Here is a 21,597-nt window from a genome sequence, read left to right as displayed (position 1 = left end):
CTATCTTTAGATATTGCACCAACTGAAAATACTTAATTCTGAACCCATATTGAATGTAATTTTTTTCTTTGATAATTATGAGATTCTTTAGGATCAATAGCAACTGCAGTAGTGTCTTAAAATCATCACTAAAAAGGGGAAGCAACCATTTTGTGCATAGAAATGAGCTAATTCATAGAAATTTTTGGTTTGCCTAGTGCTGGGCACATGCATTGACATTATATTCTTTTAATCTAAGAGAAAACTTTTTAAAATGTAGTTTCTAGTACATTGCTTTGCATACAGTAGGTTCATTTGTTAAAGGAACAAACGCAAAGACTCAATATGAAAAGATATTGTATCCTGAATAGACTCTAAAAATCAACCTTATAGAGTTTGTATAAAATAAACTGCATACATATACAATACGTTTATAATAAAAAGACTTTTTAAATTGAAAGTAACTGGAGAAACAATAATCAAATACATTGCAAGTATCTTTGAGGTTGTCTGTCAATAATCAATATAGGATTACATCACTAAAATGATCATAAGGTGGTAACTCTTAGTGAGGTTGTATTTTTCAATTCAAGCTTGCAGGCAGAAATTTCCAAAATTTGCCCATGTCTTAAAAGCTTGCTACTGCAATTTTGTGTATGTTGCACCAGATGGTGGTGTTCTGCTTTAGTCTTGATCACATGATCTCAGCCACTATTACCGTTACGAAATAGGTAAAGAGAACTGTTATTCAAACTATGAATACTCGAATCTTTTCTCATTTGTGGAAAAAACACAAAAAACTAATGGATTGCTTTTTTGTTGGCAAGCATTCACAATATAAATAAGAATAAGACATGGACCCAAGCCCTCAAATAACTCAACGTTCTAGCAAAGTATTACAGAAGTAAGACAATTACTATGACATCAGACATTAGATAGTAAAAGAATTGTTAAATATAGGAGAATAATAGAAAGGAACACAGAAGAGAGAATGCTAAATTCTTCCTGGTAGAATCTGGGAATATATCAGAATGATGTTTTTCTATTAAGCAAAGTTTTGCAGGATAAATAGTTCACCAAATGTGGAGAAGAAAAGGAGAATATTGAAAAGGAAGGAAACAAGAGATTCACAGGCACAGAGCATGATTTATTTATAAAAAGACAGTGATTCTGTGTGATCAAAATGTGGGGTCCATGGTAGGGAAGTGGGGAAAGACAGTGTTTGATGGTAGGTTTAAAGTAGTTGGTGAAGGGCAAGGCATGCCTCTCTGTTGGATTAAAATATCATTTTTAAGGCAACAAGGAGGAATTGAAGGTGTTTAAGAAAGAGGTGGTAAAATCCATAAGATAAAGAAATTTTAAGAAATAAATTGATGGATATAGTTTTGTCTTATCAGGAAGAAACACAGCTCGTAAGAAGATGCTTGGGGGAAATATTCTCAACAAGAAATTTCTAGAAGTCTCTTGCTTCCTCTGCTTTTTCCCTTGCTAGGTTATCCAACCCATTTGCCTTAACATTCAGGGAATGGGGTGATGTGTGGTTCCTTGTTAGAGCCACTGCCTTGCTTGCTCCTCACTACCTTCTTTCCAGCTGACATGTGGGTTGGGATATATTCTTGGCCTCAGTTCCCCTCTTCTTTTTTTCCTTCCAATGACCATGGCTGTGCCCTGGGCGGTTAGAGCTCTCTATAAAGGTTTGGAACCCAGTTGAGATGAGATTGGGGGTAGGAATGGGATAATTACATTTCCTAATCTAAATCCTTTAATGGCTACTTTGTTTATTGCTTGCCTTTACCTTGAGGCTTTGGTCTTTTTCATAAAATAGAAGTGAGGGCAATGTGCCCTGTATCTGGTCTGTTCTAAGAATAGGTGGTCTGGTCAGATGGGGTGCTAAATGCTGCCTAAGTCTGGGTACCCTGGGATAAGGGCTACTTCTCTGTTTTCCATAGAAACTGCTTTTTGGAGTTGGCTTCTCTCTCCACTTGGCTTGCCAGAAGACCAAAGGCTCACAGTTTGGTCACTGATAATACTAATCCTCTCTGACAATTAGTTGGCGACATTTCCTATTAGAATATCTTTGAAATGTTCCTGGTTGGGGGTGGGGGGGGGTGGAATTTGGGCTGGCAGGAAAGGACACAGGTCTTTTAATCTCAGAACCAAAAACACTCTTCTGACTTCTTATTTCTCAAACTTCATTGAGCTATGGAAGGCATTCTGCCCCTCTAGGGCCCCGTGACATAATCACAGGCACTTCGAGTGCTTCTGGAAGCGTGGCAGTAGAGGTTGTCTCCTTACCTGAGAAATAATGTCTGGAAGATGTAGTGAGTACAGCGTTCTTATTACAACTCGCCTCCTCACAGGTTTCTGGGCAGAGCACTAACCTGCCCTTAACCTGTTACTTTTCTGAGTCTGTTTGTTGACAGCTGTGAGCTGTTCAAAGGCTCTGGGGAAGAAAAAAGAAAGAAAAATAGAAAGTTGAATACCAACCCATTCAATATCTCCTGTTTGAGCTAGTGCAGGGTATACTGTGGACCGTGCGAGGGGACCACAGCGAGGAAGGATCCCAAGGCCTCTTGAAAGCATGAACAAATGAGAGCAGCTTCTGAACCTTTTTGCTGTGCCTTGACAGAATTGCACACTGTAAGAAAGATCCTTTTTGGTATTGCTACCACCCCTCTGCTCCTTTCTCCCTCCTCCCAACCCTACCATGTACAACTTTTAAAATAGGTCCTTAAAATGCACCATCTTTTCTCCTGGAGAGGGCTGACCCTTACACCACTTCCAGTGCCACAGCTAACACTTAGGTAGTGTTCCATGCCCTTTCCATGGATTAGCTCATTTTATACTCACAACAACCCTGAATAAGTGTTAGACCATTTCTTCGACAGGAAAAACTGAGGTTTAAAGAGGTCACGTAATTTGCCTGAGATCACTGAGCAAGTGGACTGAGAGGGGGGATGTGTTCTGCTACATTCCTTCTTTGTCTCTTTGACTTTAGCATCTTTATATCTCATATCTGAAAAGAACTTTACTAATTACACCAAGAGTAATGAGAACCCTGCGGCCAGTAAGACCAATAAGTTGCATCCACTTGCCTCACTGGATTCTTGTCCCTGTACCAGATACCTGTTCTGAGAATAAGTTTGTCCATTTCAGAGACTCCATGTCTTACTCATCTCATTGACATTTTAATTCCTGGGAGGACACAGCTGAACCACACAGCAGTTTTCAATGGCGTTACCTTGCTCTATCCACCATTTTTGGCACACTGGAATCTGCTGCTTGGGGATTTGTTGACATGTCTTTCAATAGGCCAGGCCATATAAGCTTAAGAGGGAGGAAGAAGGGGGAATATTAGAATAACTGTTTTTTATGCAGCACCTAATATATTCTAGGCATTGTTAGTGGCTTGTATGATCACAAATAATGCTCACAACAAATCTAGGTGAGAAGGTTTTTTGCCTCTATTTTATAAACGTGATGATTAAGGTTCAGAGATGTTGAGGTCACACAGCTAGTAAGGGGCTGAGATGATCCGAAGCTATCATCTGAAGCCCTTGCTCTTTCCCTCTATCAAGAAGCTTTTAAAGAAATAATATGACAGTTACTTTTAGCCAAAGGGAAATTGGAAGTTCATGACCCAGGACTTCATTCTTACCATGGCACCATGTCATTTGATGGTAATGAGGATGTTAGGGGCCTGGGTCTATGGACGTCATGTCAGATGATCCTGTGGTATTAAATATAGATATTCACTTTGGAAATAAAGCTAAATCACTTTCTCCATGTGACTTAGTTTCACCAGTAGGAAATGTTGGCCTCATTTACTTTCTATTCATTAATCTACTAGTGGGTCATCAGACATTGTAAGGGATGGATTTAGTTGGAATTTCTCTCTCTTACTTCCTCTCATTTCCCTCTCTTTGCCCTTTCCCCCCTTTCCTGCCTCCCAGCCTCAGGGCCGAGTGCTGGGGTATGTCACTTACAAGCTGTTCATGACCTTGGCTGAGTGACTTAACCTTTCTAGTCCTCAGTTTACTCATCTGTAAAATGTACCTCAAACAGCTGCTTGAAGGAGAAAATTAATTAATATATGCAAAGTACATGAATAATACCTGGAATATAGCAAGCACTTAATAAAAGTTAGTCATTGCTATTTCTTAATCAAATAGGTATTAATCCAGGCTTCATGCCAGGCACTTGGGATTCTTTGCTAGAGAGCAAATGGAATTTCCCCAGTAGAGTCTATCACCGGTTTTCAGCATGATGCTCCCCTCCATCCTCTAGTGTGATTATATTTCAAATATAATTTAAAACTATATTTTCAGAGTCTTTTTTTCTTATTCCCCACCCACTGGCAAGCCACCTCTCTGTCTTCTCTTTTCTCTGTCACCATGCCTCTGTGAGGGTATGTGGGCTTGGTAAGCAATTTGGGGGAACAACAAATCTAGTAACGTGGAAAACTGAGGTACATACGAAAAATAACAATTATGTAGCCCTCACTAAATGTTTTTTCTTCTTGAAAGTGCTTTGAAAACATTAACTAATTAATTAATCAAAAATAATTTCTACCAATCAGTGAAAATGCTCTTTATACTGTATTAAGCCTCTTGAAAGGTATTATTTATTCAGTGATGTTTTCTCTTTGCTGGTGAGGGAATCATCAGTTTCTTTTTTTGGAGACATTTCAGAAGATTTTGTGGAATCTCTGCACACCCCTCTCACTCTGTACATCCCAGCAAGCGTGAGGGTGTGAACAGACACACCCGCACACACACACTAACAAACACGAAATGTCCTTTTAGGTGATGCCTCTTGACATTAAATGCATTAAAATATTATATAAGATTCTCTAATCTACTGTGCTTATCAGCTTTCTATTGATCTTCCAGCAAAATTAAGACAAAAAAATCCCTGGTGAGTTTCCAGTATCAATGTCACCTGTTATGAGCATTGACTTTCCTGTCTCTTCTCTGGTCCTGGGAGCCCTCCGAGGGCTGGGACTCTCTTGCCATAGCCTTGGACCCTTGCTACTTAAAGAGCCTCCACAATGTTAGCCCTATCCTCTAGCCTACAAAATGCAACTTAATCTCTTTGTGACAGAGCAAGAGAGTAGTAATAATAATCTTATGTTTATTAATTCAACAAATATTCAACATCCACCGTTCATTTTTATATATTCCTATAACATACACTTGATTCAGTGCAATGAATCACATTGAATCATGCGTGAACCATGGTGATGGAGTCAAAGGTGATCCAGACAGATTACTGCATTCAGGGAGTTTGTTGTCCAGCAGGAAAGAGAAGGCTAGAACATAACTTTAATATAAGGGAGGGAGACTTGAGGAACACCTACAGTGAAGGTACCTTCAGAAGAGGGGGAGAGGACTTCCAGCTGGGACATTCAGGGAGGACTTTTGGGAGTAGATGACGCCTGAGTGGGATATTGGAAGAGGAATTGGCCTGTGAAATGATGAGGGAGGAGGTGTTGCTCCAGATAGAGCAAAAATAAGAGGGGAAAACCATGAACAAGGAACAGTATGGTTGCATGGGAATCATTGATTGTTGACTAGTGTCTAGGTGTGGGAAGAAGATTAGTGGACATAATCTAGGAAACGAGGATTGGCCCTACGTTTGGAAAATGCATGGCATAGACCGCACTATACTGGGTCCCCACCAGTAACAGCCATCACTAATCAACTTCAGCACTCAGTACAATGTAGATGGCATGGGTATGGCCTCCAAATCTCTCTTGGGACACCTCTCCAGGTAGTCACTACTAATCAGAACCATTGAATTGCATTGCTTCAGGAAAGGAAAAGCACATACCACTCCTGGGCCACAACTGGGAGAACCTTAAGTGATAGGCTGAGCAATTAGGCTTTATTTTTCTGGCATCAGGTCATAATCAAGCACAGATTCAGAGTCAACATTCTTAATATAATTTACCGGTCTACAATATTGTAAACCGAAGACACCCAAAAGTTCTGTTGAAATGTGGGTTTTTGGAGGCTTACCTGCACATTAAATTAAGACTTTCAAATATTTTAAGTAAAATTTAAATTTTATCTCCTTCTCTATTCTCTGGTTATCAGTTTCTATTTCTTGCTATTATTAATTTTCTAGCAATAGCAGTTTACCTCTTGTGTTCTAACTCCCTATGGGCTTGTAAATTCAGACCTATTGGAATGCTGCATAAAATTAAAGTATGTAGGCTCTGAGCAACTGTATGAGGGATTTACGGAATTTAAATTCAGATGCTATTACATCTATGCGAGCTGCTCAGACATCCTTTCTTTTATCTGACTGATTTCTGGAAAGATGAATGATCACTGTACAAGGTACAATCTCTACCCTGAAGTCATAGAACCAAGAGTGCCGCCACTTATCCATCTCTACACAAGGTATCCTACGCGAAAATGCAAATACTGGCACATGGGGGAACTACACGGCACCTGAGTAATCTGGCTGGTTGAGATCTCATTCTGAAGGGTTTTCCCTGACTCTCTTAAAAGTAGGTTATAGCATCTAATGAATCTTCAAAAGGATGTTTACAGACATTGGAAATAAACATGGAGAACTGTAATGATTTTAAAAAGCTCAGTTTGTCTCTACTTCTAAATTTCCCATCCTTAGGAAATTCTTCTCTCATATACCCTGTAAAGGATTCTAGGAAATTGAGGAGAATATCTTTTCAGAGGGAACGATCTGGGAACTGGTTGACAGCTACACTGCAGTGCTATTTAAAAGCAAAGGGAATAAAAGCTCATCAGAGGAGACTCAGAAGTCTTTGCTCCACAGACACTTGTTTTGATTGGTCCCAGCTACCAAGCTCCACATACATCATTTTGCTGATTTGCCAGATAAAGTAAATAATGCGACTTTAGGCAGACTACCTAAACTGAATTTCGTTTTCTTGTAGAATGGTAGTCCCACTATACAGGAAGCATTGTGCACACCAAGTGCAAACAAGCCACCATCCTCACCTCCAGCCCTTCCCACATCTGGTTCTATGTGCAAAGGGAGGTCAGAAGTTCAAGGCAGCAGAATGCAGAGTTCACCACATGGGTTTTGGCATCATACATCCCTGGACTTGCATCCCAGCTGGATTATTCACTGGTTGTATGACTTTGCCATAAATGGTTTGCTCTTCCAGAGCCTCTGTTTTTTCGCTAGTCTGTAAAATGGGGGTCATGACTGTACCTACCTCAGAGAACTGTGTGAGGAATAAGTGTGGCAATCTGTATTAAAACAGTCAACTTTAGAATTATTAGGTGACTTCTCAAAAAGCTTTAAAGCTTTAAAGTTTAGATCCTTGGTGCCGCAGCAGAACATCCACTAACGTTTCAAGTCTTCAGCAGTTTTCCTTCAAGGTTGCCCTTCATGACTTTCTTAATGGGTTATTCTTATCACAAGTTAAAGAGTCTGCTGCTCTCATGACAAAAATCAACCTAACATATACATGGGAAGGGGTTATCAAGAATTCCAGAGAACTTTCCACCTTCTGATACATTCTCTAGGGAATAAATTTATTTTTAGGGGTCAGGAAAGAGGGTTTAACATTTAACTTTTTTTTAGCAACCCCTCACCCACTGTATTCATAATATTTCAGTGTAGAGCAAGTTAATAGCCAAACAATTGCAGAAGACAAATTCACAGTCAAGGGCTGGTATGTATTTATAGCTGGATGTATATGTCTGTAGTTAACAGGTATGTAAATAGACGGATACAATTTGTGGATGCTTTTTGTGTGCACCTCCAGAGAGGACAGAACGGGGAGATGAATACTAGAGATAAAGTAGGGAGTGCAGAGGATTGAGATTTTTTCCTTATCTAAGCATCTCATTCTTACAGACTCGTAAGAATTCTTACAGGCTAGGAATCTCTGCAAAGGGCTATATGTTGACATCTCGTTTTGAAGTAATATTCCAAAATGGAAAGGTGTTTAACCAAAACTTCCTGTTTGTAATCAAAGTCTCCCCTTGTCACTGAGCACATCCAGTAGTCTGCTAGAAACAGAACTGTGCAAAATGCAGTTTTTACTTTCCTGTGGTTTATAGCCACTGCTGCTGCTGAAAATGAGCAGAGAGGTGGTGAGGTATTGGGTTCAAGGTGAGGCCTGAAAAAGCTGAAGAACAAGGCCTGGACAAAGGTGGCCCCTGGAGCAGTAGGACTAGCTGGGGAGGGTGGTGCCAAAGGTTTGCTTGGTTTCCTGCAGCATTTCTTTTCCGAGTGAGGACTCCCCTGGTCCTCTCCAGTTAGAAACCTCTGAAAACCTTGGGTACTCCATCTGCCACTCAGGACACTTTGTACCACAAATCTGCAGTGAGAGAGGCCTGGTTTTAAAACCTAACTCTGCATTATGACACTGCCTGTGACCTTGATCATATAACTTTCGATCTCTGAATCTCAGATTCCTTGTAAGATTTAATGAGAAAGAAAGAGCACCAGCAGTGGCTTCTTGGTAGACCCAGCTAGATCCTCGGGCACTAGAGCATGGTTAAGCCATGAACCCCATACCGACCCTCCAACCTCAATCCCCCCTGAAACTCTAGAGTAGGACAGACCTAGCTTCAAATCCCAGCCCTGACTTACTAGCTGTAAGACCTTGGGCAAGTTGCATGTGTGTGTTTGTGTGTGAAAAAGAGAGAAAAAGAGTGAGTTTAATGTCTGCCAAGTCTGTTGGATAAAATGGAAAATAAAAATAGACACTTTCTCCCTGGAGTTTATAGTTCAGTGGATTTCTTTTTGTTGTGGAGCCTCAGTTTCCTCATCAGTAAATGGGAATAATGGCACTTAGCCAGAGGAATTGTTGTTAAAGTTAAAATGAGAAAAGCTCTGAGCAAAGTGCCTAGAGTGCTGAGACGCTGCTGAAATGCTCCATGGTTGATCACCACTGCTGCCATGGGGGTACCCAATGTTGGATTACTAATATCCTAGTGCATGCCTTTTCAGTCTCTACAGTATGGAATTATCTCTGTGTTCCCCCATAATGCCAACCCCAGCAATCTGTCTACTTTATTTCCGATCAGCCACTTTTGTGGGGTCTGATTGGCTACAGGGTAACAGGAGACAGGCAGCAGAGCCTGAGGGCTAGTCATGTGGACTTCAGTACCAGACAGACCTGTGCTGGAGCCCTTCTCTGCCACTTATCCAGATGTGTGGCCTTGGACAAACTACTTAACCTCTCTCAGCCTCATTTTATTCATCTGTTAAATGGACATAAAAACAGTCCCTACCTTGAGAATCATTATTCCCATTCCAAGAGTCTTGTGTATGTGTGTGTGTGTGTGTGTGTGTGTGTATGTGTGAAAGGGACCGAGACTGAGTGAGAGCAAGTTTAACGTCTACCATGAGATTAATGGAAAACAAAAGTAGACACATTCTTGTCCCTTGGTGCTTACAGTCGAGAGGGTGCTATGCACTAGGGAGACATATGCTAGCTAAATCACACACAAATGGAAAAATGGAACTGCAACCAGTTTTAAAAAGAAAAGTTACATGATGCCTTGAAAGCCTATTATAAGGGGGATTTGACTCAGCCAGAGAGATCACAGATGGTTTCCCTGAAGAAGGGACTCTGGACTAGAGTGCTGAAGGACAAATAGGAGTTTGCTAGATGAATACTAGAGGGAAAGGCATTCCTGGTAAGCTCTCGCCATCAGTGTCATAAGCATATGATCACCATCTTCTTGCTAGACTATAAACTCAAAGAGTACTGGGATGTGTCACCTCTAAGACAATACCTCGAAGGAAGTCAAGGCTTAGTAAATATTTGTTGAACAAGTGAATGTTAGTAGGAAATCAATGCGTGTTTGTTGAATGAAATAAAAAGTAACTGCTCTGCCCTCATCTCATGGCTTTATTCAGGAAGCAATTAAGGAAGACACATAATTTAGTAAAAACAACACGGACCTTGGAGTCGAACAAACCAAACGCCCTCCTCATTTAGGGCCTGTCCCCTTGGAGAAGTAACAGAACATCTCTGTTTCAGTGTCCATAGCTTCTTTATAGGCTTATTTTGAAGATTATGATGGTAAGTATGCAAGTAAGTAGTCAAGAGATGAGTAGTATTAATATTATTAGGATTAGGACTTGGGCAAATTTCAGGCATGCAGCTTTTCACAGATTTGCTGAAGACAGGCCAGGTACAGTTTGAAGGCCAGAGGGTGTTATTACCGGAACATCAATCAGATCTTTACCTTGCTGGAAATGCCTAGAGTTCATCAATGCACTGCAGTGTATCTCCAGTGCCTGAGCCAGATCGTCAGGTTTAGATTTCCCGATGCATTGGTTATAAGTGATTGGTAGTTGGTAAAATACTCTGGGGCCTCAGTTTCTTTCTAGGGTTGATCATAGAGTGTTTGGACAGAATAAAATCACGTAATTCATGGGCATCACATAGCACAGAGCATGAACAGGATAGGTAAGCAATACTCTTTAGCTTTACTATTACAACCGCCAGGCCCTGCTGGGTTTTCTGTCATTACCCTGTATCTGATTCAGCCTCTCCTGGGCCAGGAATTACTTCCTTTAGGAATTCTCTTTATGGAAGGGAGAAAAAAGCAACTTCTCTCTGAGGTCTGGAAGCCTAGCTTCCCCAGTACCGCGCTCTCCCGGGGCAGGTTCTGGGTCACTGAGCCGTCCAAGGGAGGCAGGTCAGCAGGGGCTGAAGGCTCTGGAACCTCTGCCTTCCCTCAGGAAGCTACAGCGCTTGGCTCTCCCCCTCTGCCTTCCTAACCCTGGAGGGAGCGATCTGGGGTACCAGCACAGCACTGGGCATGCTCGCCAGCCAAGTCGGGTTCGGGTCGTCCGCAGGACACGCTGGCTTCTGTGTTTTCCTGTGCTCAGGGAGCTGGTGCAGCTGTGGTGCATCGGGTTTCCAGAGCGGAACCCTTGGTGCGTGTATCCAGGGAACGGATCCTCTCTTGGCCAACCGAGAGCGGAACTGAACTCTGCACCGCCCGGGGTTTGCGCGCTCAGTGTCTGGTCTTGGAAACGCCCGGTTGGGGTTCTGTCTGCAGACAAAGGGGTGCACGTGCCCCTGGCGCCCCTCTTTCGCAGCCGTGAACCCCTCCCTGGTCCCATACTCCGCAGCCCCAGCAGCTGCAGCCCCAGCGCCACCACCCAGCTCCCGTGGCCGCGGCCTATGCGCGCGCTCGGGGCCGGGGATTGGCTCGCACTCCCCGTTCCCGGGCTGCGCTGGCGGGCGGGCGGGCGGGGGGTGCGCGGCGCTCTGTGTGTGTGTGTTTGTGTATGTATGTGTGCGCGCGCGCGCGCGTTCGTGTGTACATGTGTGTGTGCGCGTGTGTCTGTGCGGCGCGCGGGCGGGTGCGTGTGTGCGCGCAAGGGCTCGCGTGCAGGAGCCACTGGATGTGCGTGCGTGTGTTATGGGTTTGATTCCAGAGCAGGTTGCACATTGGTCCTGGGTGGCTCGCAGGCTCAGGTCGTGCTTGGGCGTCCTCCTCCTAATCGTTTTTGAAGTAGCAGCAGCAGCAGCAGCACCAGCAGCAGCAGCCGCCGCGGCAACCTCGGCAGCAGCAGCTCCGCGGCACAGCCGGCAGAACTGTGCAGAAGCGAGCACCGTTTGGGGAGTCCGGGGGGCGGGTAAGAGGGAGGAGGAGGAAAGCCTGTCTTGGTCTTTGGGATTATTTTTCCCCTTCTTTCCCTCTCTCTTTCTTTCTTGAGGGTGTATGTTGCCCCCTCGAAGTGAAGGAATTTTGCTCCAAAGCGAGCTGGGACCGAAGACTCTAGGCTAAGTTATCTCTCTATGTAGATGGTGTCAGGGAGCGAAGCTACTGACCGAGCCGCTGGTAAATGTTTTTCACTTCTTACTCTTTAATGCTTAAGGCTTTTTTCCCCCTTTTCTTGCTTCCTTGTTTCCTTTCTGTTGCTCCTCATTCTGCAATCGCTCCTGAATCAACTGCAGTTCTCTTTCTCTCTCCTTGCGTTTGTGCAGTTCGCAACTTGTTTCGTGGTTTTCTATGTATTTTTTTTTCTCCTTCATCCTCAGATGAATGCTGGAACATTTAAATTCGGCACTTCGGGAGGTCATCATTAGTTGCATGAGTTTCAAGGGGGAGGGGAAAGATTCGTAGAGCAGACTGTTATTTCCCTGCAGAAGGACTGCCGGTTTCTCTCTAATGTTCATCGCAATTATAGGGATTTTTTTTTTTTTTTTTTTTTAGGATGCATTTTAACGTGGCGTTGATGTTTAAGGTTATCGTTCTCCAGGATTACAATGCATTTTGACTCAGTTTTGACAGCATGACAGATGCCAGTGATTCCAGAACTACTGTATGGTACATGCTGGCTCAAATATTCAAAATTGGAGGAAGAATCATTTGCATTCCAAAAGAGAATTTCTTAAAAATGCTGTTTTGCATCACATTGCTGCAGATTTGTAGGAGGCAATGATAGACATCACTACTCGTGTTGCTTGCAAAGATAATAAACATATAAGTGGTTGAGTGCATCACATACTGTCCTGTTCTCCAGTGATTGAGCTATTGCTAAATTTACTTAATAATAAATTTAGGGCTATGGAGAAGGAGGGAGATTGCTGGTATTGTTTTATTCAAAATTGTGAGGCATGGACAGCAATTTCTAACCCCAAACCAGCCCTCTCTTAGATCTTACTTGATGTGGCATCTTGTCAATTGGGAGGGGGAGGGCAGTTTCTGCCACACACATGGAATAAAATTATTTAAAATAGCCAGCATAATACATGCAAATTGAACCCTAACTCTTTTGTTAAAAATAGAACTGACTTTAACTCTTGCTTTCAGGATCTGTTTGAAATATTATTTAAAATTAATGTACAGCAGTTCTTTAATGTATTCATGTCATTTAAGTTCTTTGGGGGGTTCTTAGCCATTACCATGTTTCATTTGTTTTGCTGTTTTCCCTCTAAGTTTTCAGTTCCAGTTCAGTAGAAAAACCGAAGGCTCAGGAAGTAAAGGCAAATCAGCAGTTTAAGAAGAAATCAGTTTATAGTTGTAAAATTTCTGCTAAGCCAGGGGAAAATGAGCTAAAATAATGGCAGCTGAAATGGAAGGAGGGCAGGCTGGGGTAGAGCAGACTGCAGTTTCAGTGTGAGTATTATCATCTGGAAGAGCTCTGAACTCTAGACTCACATAAGGATATCCAGCTCAGGGATATTCTGGGGCACAGACATTTTACAGAGGGAAATACTACTGTTTAAGGAAGCCTGCTTCTGCTATGTTGTTGCCACACGATAGGACAGCAAGTTACCTGTGTGCAAAGCGTATGTTTGCAATCAGGCTGTTAAACTTTGTTTTAATGTAAACTTAGCTGATGTTGGAAGAACAGCATCAAACAGTGCAGCCTGTTCAGGACTGAAAAAAAAAACAAACTGGAAATTAGCTCAACTAGTCAGACCCTTTTATATAGAAGACAGTCTATTCCAAGACACCATGCAAATTCACCTGTTCTGGGTTGCCTGTGTTGACAAAAGCTTTTCTTGAAATTGTGGACAGGATTCCTGAGATCTAAAGCTTACTTCTTTTGTAGTCTGCTGATGGTAATAACTGTGTTTTACTTAGAATTAAAGCTCAGCTTACTCATGGGTCCCTTGAGATGTCAATATTGCTATTTTAAAATATTTTCGTGGACCCTTGCATTTACCATTTTGATCAAGTTGGAGGGGGGAACCCAACTTCCATTCATGAGGATCACAGTTGCCTTTGAGTGAAGCACTTGTTTGTCTGGATATTAAAAAAAAAAATGAATTCATAGAGTAACCTACAATCTAATAACCCAAGTCTTCTCAAGCATCATAGTTTTCTGGTTCTAAGACCAAAAACAGAAAGCAATATACCTCATGCTGAGCAGCTGCATTATTTCTCTGGCATAGTCCACACACATGGGCACGAATATATGAGTGACCAGGCTAAGGGCTCATTTCATGTGGCCCATGGGGCAAGATTTCTAATTGTTATGTAATAAATTCAGAGCATGAATTTATTTATGAAACATCACAATTGGCTTCAATTTCAGCATCTTCACTAGATGTGAAGACCAAGAGTCCATTGATTTAAAGAGCATGTCCTTTCCTGCTGAGGTTGATTTTTACCCACCCACCCCTGTTTCTACTTTCTAGTTTCCTGGCAACTTCTGAGAAGCTCTGAGAATTTGTGTTAAAATATTAAACATATCTCCGTTTTGGGTGTACTGTCTGGTTAGATTACTGTTCAATCAGCTGGATTTGTAGTTTCTCTGCCATGATTCTGTGTGGTATAGTGTTTGTGCCTTGGTGGTGGTTTTATGACTATGGTTATTGTTATTAGCTTTGCCATTAAATCTTAACTAGGCTTATTTTAACTTTCTGTGCTTGGCGTTGATCTCAGGTAAATGTATCAAATAATACTATCCTCTTGCTGAACTTGTCCGTAAATTAGGTAGTTTACCTTTAATCCATGTTTGTGTGGAATTTCAACATTGTGGGGAGAAGGTAACTTATTTTGGGGGAGAAGGCTGTATAGAAAGAGGCTGTTGCTTCAGGGAACTTAAGAATAACATTTGCCTCTATGGTGAGTGTTCCTCTTTTCATTTTGTTAAGAGTGGAGGTCTCTCTGCATGTAGGAGGTGTCTGAACGTTTCTTAAAAGTGATTGCTATTTTTTCATTGTGTAATTGAAGGGAACTTGGAACTACTTGCGTGTTTTTAAGGAAAACCTGTATTGGCGAGCATTTCCATTGTTTTCTATTCTGTGTAGACTAATTTTGAGAAGTGATTTCTGGTTAAATATGGTCAAGGTCATTGCCAAGGGCCTTTTTATCCCTCCCCAGTTAAGAACTCAAACTTAAACTGAAAGTCAGATTTAAAGAGAGAAAACTTGTATCAGGCTACTACCTCAATGGGGCTATGTGGAAAGTATATGTTTTTGTCTTTCACTGGTACTTTGTGTGAAGCAACAGTTTTATTCTTTGAATTACTGGTTCCTAGTAGCCTGATATATTCACAGGGAGAAACCTTCCATTCCGCACTCTTGGTACATACAATAGATTCACAACCTTCAGGGAAGATTGCAAGAACAATTTTTGGGGGCCGTGGGAGGATGTCTTTTGATATGTTCTTAATGGAAAGGAACATAGCAATATTTCATAAAATGTGATAGAGTTTCTATTTAGATAATACCCCATTTAAAATTTTGTGCAACTAACAGTAATTTTATAAGAGTCTTGTGTGGTGAGAGCAAATAGCAGCTTTGTCAAAGTATTTCTTTGTATTTCTCATTTCTATTTTGCTTTATAGAAAGAACATTCACATTGTTCAGGACTTTGTATTATTATAACTTACAGGGTTTTTTTTTTTTATTTTGCTTTGTTTCCTCTACCTAACAAAGATAAACCACTATTACCAATTATTTTAGCTGTGCTAAGAGTGTTGCTCATATTTCCAAAAGATTTCATAAAGTTGAAGAGGTATAAAATGTTCTCCCGGAAATTCATGTTACTCACCTCCCTAGTCTACTTATATATTGCATACTACAATGTGATTTTGAACTCGAGATATTACAGCCTTTTAAATGAATTCTTAATGGCAAAAAAAGAAGCCTTTTAAATGAATTCTTAATGGCAAAAAATAAGAAATAGTTTGCAAATAGAGTTCCTTCATTTTTGCTGAAAGCTTTAATTGGTCCACCTCTCTTAAGTGTAGAATTACATGCCTTTTAGATAAAAAGAATTATCAGGAAAAAAGTACAATTATGTGCTTTTTCGGCAGTCGTGTAGATGAAAAGAGAGCAGGTGTTTTAACTCTTTTCATGTAAGTTTAGTGAAGAGAAATCGAGACTAAATAATACGGTTAATATGTTAAAATAAAATCTATTTGCCCCAGTGAAAATTTTTTCCCCCTGGACAATATGAGTTGATCCTTGACTCTGATGGAACAACTGACTGGCTCTCTCATCTCATCACCACTGTGTGGCTCTGCCAGAATATTGGTGATGGGTGCTAAAGGTACCGCGTTTGGCTTGGAAAATAGGAGTGTGTGGTTTGGGAGGAGGAAGATGGTTTCTTTAAAAGTTTATACCTCTCAGGCCTTGACTGCAATTCTTTCAGTGGAGGCTTTGCTCTCCTTGATATTTGTTTGGATCACCTAGTGAAACTGCCCAGGCCTACTCCTGTCTCTAGGTTTATAGTTCTGCCACAGGTTATTGTAATGTAAATATCATGCTAGATTTCTCAGCTCAGTTGTTATCCTTGCATTCATTTATGATTTTTGCAGAGGCAGATCTGTAAAAGTTTGGATCTCAGCTTTCCAGAAGACGGTCTATTTAATTGTTCTGATGGCTAAATTATTTAGCTATATAGACTCAAGCCTGTTAAAAAATATTAGAAATTGGGTATGATTTATTTCTATTCATATGACCTTGGTAAAGTCCTTATTTTTAAGTTATGTAAAAGGGAGTTATGGACCCTGTAAAATAAAGAACTTATTTATGAATTTGGTTCAAAAGAATAAGTCATTTCTTTTGTTTGTTTAGGTGTCCCAATTTTCCATTTACCAGTCAGGAGACAAGGACTAAAGTCGGAGAATGTAATTCATATGATGAAGATAAAATTGATGCCAACAATAACATACTGATTTAAAATCTTTAGAGAGGACAATTCTGTAGAGGATTCTTTTGGAAAAGGCTTATGTTTAAATGTCATTTTTATTATTGCTTAGGATTTAACTGATACTCAGTGTTTTGGCATTTCTCCTACTTTAATTAGAGGACTAAGGGTATATGTGGAGAAAGAAGTACATCATTAAATAGAAATGATTTTGGCAAAGGTTAAAAAAAGTCCCATACTGTAAAATAACCATTTCACAAAATTGTATAAGCTGCTTGCTATATTTGTAACACATTTAAAAAAAAGTGGCACTTCAAAGTTTCATTTTGAATGTTAGAAATAGTCAAGTTCTTAGCTTATTTCTAAGAATGAAACTGAACTATTAGAAAAGATAGCTATGTCCACGCATATGGCTAATTCAAACAGTAAATATCTATGTAGCTAAAATCATAATCATTATCTGAGATCTCATTGCAACAGACTTTGTGATCTTCACTGTGATAATTTTTCTAAACCGTTTCAAATGTAAGAGTATATGGTTATATGCTACACATTCCAGTAGATATTACTTAGAAGGAACATAGGCAAATTAAAGCTGCAGGAAAGTATATTTTGGTCTTTTATTTTTTATTCCCTCAATAAGCAGTTTTTGAATTCCCAAGACAGGCCGGGTACTGTGCTCTGCTTCCAGCTAAATCTTATGGTAAGAATAATTTGACGCCAAAAGGATGTCTAAGGAAGTAAATGGGAATAGGGGTGGGTGCTTTTTCAAAGGTACAAGATAAAGCTTTGCTTTATGTCACTTGAAAGTATATTGAAGGGTGATTTAATTTATTTTTATTTTAGGATTTGCTCAGGCAGTAACTGTATACGAATATCTGTTCATTCTCCACCTTGTAGTATGCCTAACTCATTTCTGTTCCTGTAGTCTGGTGTGATATGACACCAGATTTGGAGACCTAAGTCAAAGTTTGGCCTCACCTGTGTGTATTCAATGGAGGCAGAGGGAAGGGCAATGTGAGTTTGTGGGAAGAGGATGCAGACAGTAGGAAAGTGTATTCTGTAGCTGGCTACCATTTCCTTGTGATATTAATCATGCCACCAGTTTTATTTTTAGCCTCACCTAACTTCTTGAGAAGACACAAACTACGTCTCTCAATTTCAACCCTAAGAATAATACCATAATTATTACAAAAACATTTCACAGTGGTTAGGGCTCTGCAGTTTGTGTGACCCAGCATCTAATTTTTCTCCTCTCTAATCCTGTTTATATAGCCCCATACATAATCAGACTCAGTCAGATGAAACCAATTACTAAAGGGAAAAAAATCAAATTTATTTATTATATTTATTGGATGTGTCTGTTGCTTAATTATCCATTGGCGAATTTACATGTGGCCACAGAGAGGGCTGTGGATGAGTGTGGAAAAATGATCAATCATCACTTCTCACAGTCCAGAGGACACTGCCGAGAAAACAAGATAAAATATCCCTCCCCAAATCTACCCTTTCTCATTGCTACCAAGATGGGTACCTAAAAATGGAAAAGCAAGCATCCCCCCGAAACTGTGTTTGGATTGACATAGGAAAATCTAGAAAAGATTGGGAGTGATCATACTTTTTCCTGACCACTCACTGTAACGTTAGGAAGGAATGTGAGGAGGTCTGTATGCTTTGAAACAAAACATGGTTTAGATGTTGAAAGGTGTGTGGGGGAAAACTACCTCAAATTATCCGACAGAGCAGATGACCAAGCCCACCCCTTGGCTGTGGGTTAGTCTGTTGTAAGGTGGCGAGGGATGGGGGTGGGATAAGGTAGGGTGGACGTGAGGCAATCAGCAAGGTGGTGTTTGCAAAGTTATTGACCATGACATGTAACTGTAACGGGCAAAGGGTAAGATAGCACTGCTAAAGCAGTGAATTAAAATATGTTTGGTGTTTGGCCTTTGATGGTAAAGATATGCAGAGACTTTTATTTTTGGCCTTAAGTGTTTTTGTTTAAAAAGAACAAAAAATGGTTTTCTTCTCCCTTTTTACCCCCCCTTTCAGTTTAATGGTATGGATCTTGAGCACGACTTATTTCTTATTTTTTGCCCACTTGCTCTCAAAATACATTTTTGGAAATTTATCATTGTGGAAGTTGCCCTTCAAAATAGATAATAACTGAAATAACCACCATTTTGAGTAAATGTAGCAAGGCTAAATTGTTGACAGAAGCGTCATCTTATTTATGTAAATCTTCAATTTCAGGGACCACTAAATTTTTATAAATCTGTCCTGTCCACACCCTCAAGGTTAGAACATGTGTATGAGCTTCAGGGAGTAAAGCAAACCACTTTTGAACTTGAGGCATTTGAATTGTCTTGAACTGTCTTCTAGGGAACACTGAATGAAATGTGTTTTAAGAATTGCAGCTCATCATTAGTGCATCAGGTAGAGAAGACAATGCGTAAATTATGATTTATTGCTAATTACCATTTATTTGGGGATGCTACTGTGGAAGAAACTAAGCATTGTAGATTATGCTTTTGTTACATTTGTCTGCAGAGAAATTAAAATAGCAACATGAATCTTGAGAATTGAGAGGGAGAAGTGCTTTTTATACCTGTTGACTTAGCAGGGAAATATTAGAAATGAGCTAAATTTTGCATTTATTGTAATCTATACTTTGAAAGTTATTCTAACTTTTTTTTTTACAGAAAAAAGGTGCTCTCAGCTGGTTTCACTGCAGAAACCAAACAGTAAATAGATAGAGAGCCTGAACTCCACTTCCTACGATACTGATTTTTCACTAAGCTATTCCCTAAGGCTACGCTAGCTATATGAGGGGCACCAGTTCTTTTTATATGATTTGTGTATATTCCCGTAGATTGTGAAGTCTATTCTGGGCAATTTTCAAGTTAAAATTGTGTTACGGCTACCCTGGAGGTTGTCATTTCTTGGTTTTTCTCTTGTCAGTCAATTCATAAGTGTTTATTAAGCCCCCCATGAGGTGTACGTGGAATCATACACAGTTTTGGGGATGGGGGGCTGTGTATGATTGCTCTCTGGTCTAAAAGCTTGCAGTCTATAGACAAAAGTACCGTTATGCGTGTGTGTGTGAGTGTGTATCTAAAATAATATTTAAATTACAGAAGTTAGTAGTAGTTGTTGTTTGTTTTTTGTCTTGTTTTTAATAGCACTGCCCTGGAACTCCAAATGTATTTACTCTGAGAAAAACATAGCTTCAGGCAAGGTCAGGGATATAACTTTGCAGGTTCCTTTGTTTCTTTTTCTCTTTTTTTTAAATTCAGATATCTAATAACAGACATGTTTAAGTAAAAGGTGAAGCCAGAGGGAGAATATTAAACTGTGGATCCTTGGCAAGAGGAATCAGAGCATGGTTAACGCCTAGGTTTCAGAGTAAGGACAAATTCTGATGTTGGTCATTTTGGGGATATGCCTATTACCTGTGCAAATTCAATCAGTGAATGAATGAATGCCCCAAAGCTGTTAATTTACATTTTTCATGACCAGTGAGTCAATTTATGATTTACCTTTTTTTTTCATGAGAGGTTTTTGAGAAATTATAGGAATTGAGAAGGAAAGAAAATTTTCAAGTGTTCGCAAAATCCCATAAATGAAAAGTGTTCTCTAAAGGAATATTTTCCTCGTTGAACTTGAAAGCAAGTGGTGTATATATAGGTTCAGGGATTTACTTTTCAAAACTTATTCACTCTTTTAAATTCATCTCTTATCAGTCATTTGTGGGAACGGTAATATTCTTGAAGAGTACCAGGTGAATGGCTCTGAAAGTGGATGGCAAAGGAGAAGTGCACAGAGGCACTGACCTTTCTCACAGCCCCAGGTAATAGCTTCCTGGACTTTGGGCAGTCAGCTTCGACTTCTGTATCACTGGCCAGGCTCTTGATAAATGATCATTTTTGCTGTGATTTTCAAGATGTTCATATCTCATTTCCAAGGAATCATAGCTAAACCATCAAAATTTCTTTTCCGTCTTCTGTTCCTTCTTGATCTGAATTGGAGAAGCAATGGCTGAGAAAAATAGGAAGGGTCTTGGCTGATGCATTCCTCATGTAAACGTTGATTTTGACTGTTTTCCTGTTGGGTGTGTAAATTTCTGAGGATGGCTGGTGAATCCATCCGATTGGCTGAGTCTTGATCAAGTGTCCATACCCCTGTAACTAGGAAGTTTGGGACATCGAGAGTCTGATGCTGTCATGTTCTCTAATGAGACAAAAAGACTTCAACTGTCAGCATGGTATAAATGGTGAAATTTCCTCAAAATAAAAGGAGGGAGGAAGTCAAAAAAACAGAAAGCCCCCAGCAAATGTTTACCATTATTCTGAGTGACCTGTAGAATCTTAGGGGGTGAATAGCAAGTCCCTCAGGGTATGGACTTGAAAGGCTAATAGGAGTAAGAAGCTCTCTTGCTTAAAATGAACTGGAGAACATTCTTGATTAAAAAGGTATCAGACACAATGCTTTTGATTTTAGCACATACCAATCTCAAAAGTGTTTGTCCTGTAGAATTCTTTTTGTTATTACCAAGAGCCATATTAAAATTTTATCCATTGGAATTCTGCACCTGAGGATGTTAAAGATAATTCACCTAGAATGGGCCTAAGTTTGCCTATGTATAAATACATAAAATTGATAAATGGTCTGAAAAAAGGTAGAGGGTATTTGTTTAAAGTACCTAAGGAAAATACCTGGATGGCTCAGTAATTGACAATAAGAAAATTAATAGCAATTCCAAATAATAGATCAGACCAACTTTTTGCATCTAAATTGGTAATGAGTACTTGTGATACTTGAAAGAAATAAAACTGCATTTTCCCCCATAGTTTAGACTCTCTGATGTTCAAACAGGTTTTCCTCACTAAATTATTAGTAAACCTAGTGAGCTGCAGGGCCCATGCAAGTAATCCACGTCTCTAGTAAAACTTTTGCATCTGAAGGCTCAGTCTTTGCTTTCTCAGTTCCAAATTAATATATTTATCCTTCCATCACTGTCTCCCAAGGATTTTGA

General features: G+C 40.2%; 1 protein-coding gene across 2 annotated transcripts in view; it reads left to right on the top strand.

Annotated features, from left to right (window-relative positions):
- Positions 1 to 11,574: 11,574 nt before the first annotated feature.
- Positions 11,575 to 21,597, top strand: part of TENM2 (teneurin transmembrane protein 2) — a 1,159,540-nt gene continuing 1,149,517 nt past the window's right edge. For both annotated transcript variants that reach the window (XM_046666360.1, XM_046666359.1), the window contains exon 1: positions 11,575 to 11,795. The gene's annotated coding sequence lies outside the window, so the exon portion shown is untranslated. The remainder of the gene's footprint in view (positions 11,796 to 21,597) is intronic.

This window comes from Equus quagga, chromosome 7, assembly GCF_021613505.1.
Source record: "Equus quagga isolate Etosha38 chromosome 7, UCLA_HA_Equagga_1.0, whole genome shotgun sequence".
Taxonomy (NCBI): domain Eukaryota; kingdom Metazoa; phylum Chordata; class Mammalia; order Perissodactyla; family Equidae; genus Equus; species Equus quagga.
The sequence above is the reverse complement of the archived record's forward strand: the minus strand, read 5'-3'. Positions and strand labels throughout refer to the sequence as shown.